Source organism: Pteropus vampyrus, unplaced genomic scaffold, assembly GCF_000151845.1.
Source record: "Pteropus vampyrus isolate Shadow unplaced genomic scaffold, Pvam_2.0 Scaffold397, whole genome shotgun sequence".
NCBI lineage: Eukaryota > Metazoa > Chordata > Mammalia > Chiroptera > Pteropodidae > Pteropus > Pteropus vampyrus.
Genome location: NW_011889178.1, coordinates 818550 through 820914, shown reverse-complemented (window position 1 = coordinate 820914; position 2365 = coordinate 818550). Strand labels below are relative to the sequence as shown.

The window sequence follows — 2365 nt, the reverse complement described above, 5'->3', positions numbered from 1 at the left end:
ATGTGACACTTAAAATCCAGTCCAAATATTAATTATATTTGACACTATAGCTTTGCATTGTATATCTGTGATCAATTTCAGTCTGAATCCTAAGTAAAAAATAGCCTTCAGTTGTTTTATCTATTTACCACTAGAGGGCACTGTCTAGTCTCTTATCTGTAAAAAACCAAGCCTTAAATGCTCTGCTTTGTTTGCTGTGTATTAGAAAAGGAGGCATGAAAGGCTGGCTGTTTCATTGTCTCAGGTTTATTATCATGAAGTCATCTAAAGTAAGAAATAAACTTTAAATCAAGCCCGCTGATGGTGAACACTATTAATTCTGGGCCATGTTCTGAGGTGCTTTAGATACATTACCTCTGAACCCCACGTTACCATAATTTTACAGAAGAGGAGATTGAAGCTCAGGAAAGTCACATAACATCCCCAAGGTCACACCATTGCACAACAAGGACTTAATTCAGGCTATGAACCCAGATCAGGATTAGTGAATAAAAGAGGAAAATTTCCATGATGCCACTAGCTGATTTCCTGACCTGAGAAGAAGCTGAGGGGAGTTTTTTCCACCTAGTAGAACATTTGGCAATTTGTGTCGATGATGGGAAGCTATAAGGTGTTACAAATAAATAATAAGAACAACTCTAAATGCAATTTACAGCTAAGCAGAGCCTGAAAACACAGCTATCTAGGTGTACTAGACCCTTTGTTTTCAATTCTCCTTAATCCAGTTCATCCCTGTATGCTTGAATGCAGTGTGCTCATTTAAGGGGCCAGATACAACAAGACAGCTTCTTTCATCAAGGAACTATGTTTCTGCCTCAGATCTGTGGGTGACCTTCATCAACTACTTTTTCTTGGGTGATCATGATGTAAATGTATATGCCTAGGAAAGGAGACATTTTTACATGTAATGTCTATGGATCTTGATGGTATAGTTTCTAAGTATGAAATCGTGCTGTAATAATTCCCTATCTTTCCACAAATATGGCTGCATTTGGCAGTAATGTGCATTAAATTTATCCCACATGCTAATTAACTCTTTTGAAATTGATGAGGCATGTATTTGATGCCATCAGTGTTAATAAATATCAGTTCCAGTATTATCCTGAGTCCGAACCTATTCATTAAGATCATAATGAGTTGAGGATTATTCATTATAACGCCCTTGCATTTTCTAGTCTAGGCGCTGTTAAATAAGCTGCTTATATTATTTTCATATGAGGAGATGGAAAATAAAATTTCAGTCCTGACTATACCAGTTATACATAGAAAAATGTATCTAGATTCATCCTGTATTAAACACGCCTTAACCCAAGATAAAACTACTTAACCTTTGATCTTCAAACATATGAATAAAGAGAACATACTATCTATCAGTGAGAGTTATATTCTATACAGGACCAAGAATTATCATTTTTGTTCTGTAATCTTAGCCTACTAAGCCATTTCTTTATTAAGTCTGTGAAATATAAAGTCATAGAGCTAAAAAATCTGGAAAAAAAAGACACACAAACTTGGAAATTTTATATGTTCCACTCATATTCCAAACACTCATTTCAATTGAGTTAAACATCAGGCACTTTCATTGTAGAAATGTCTTAGACTGGGATCCGGTTTTTCATCCCCCTTCTCCTCTGAGATCTTGGAGCAGCTGTTGTTTCCCAAATGAACCTGTTAGTATAGATTTGGATTTTTAAATTACTACTTTATTCTAATGATAAATAAGCTAGTTAATTCCATTAACTAAAAGCCTCTGAAAGAGAGCAACAGCATCTAAGGAACTTTTAATCACTTTGTAAGAGCATCGCATGCTGTTCAGAGCAGTTCTATCACAATATTGGTGCAAGAGGTGGACCCAGGTGTGCACAGGAGACAGACCTCATTACGGTCTATTTTGGTTACTGGCTTTTCAAGACCTCAGGCCTGTCTCCTGGGCCTGAGATTTATTCTTCTTGACTCAAGGCAACAACAGCTGTGTTTGATAGAAGCAAGATCCAAATCATAGCAGATCAGGGGACTCAAAGTTTTCGTTCTAGTAAGATGAATACAAACTAGCACAGTGATCCCTGGGGAACTCTACATAGATTTTTATTTTTTATTTTTATTTATTTATTTTTTTAGGCAAGGCAACCCTTGGTTGACTCACAGACTGCAAGGACCTTGTCAGCTTACAATCCTGTATTTTTTATTTTTTACACCTACAGCACCTGGTCTTCCTAGGTGGTCTCCCTTCCAAGTACTAACCAGGCCTGACTCTGCTTAGCTTCCGAGATTAGATGGGATTGGGCTTGTTCAGGGTGGCATGGCCGTAGACTACATAGATTTTTATAGCCTCAAAATCAATGGTCATAAGTGGAATAGTGGATTA

General features: G+C 36.9%; 1 pseudogene; it reads right to left on the bottom strand.

The window, feature by feature from the left end:
* Positions 1–2192: 2192 nt before the first annotated feature.
* On the bottom strand, positions 2193–2311 carry LOC111731778 (annotated as a pseudogene).
* Positions 2312–2365: the final 54 nt, after the last annotated feature.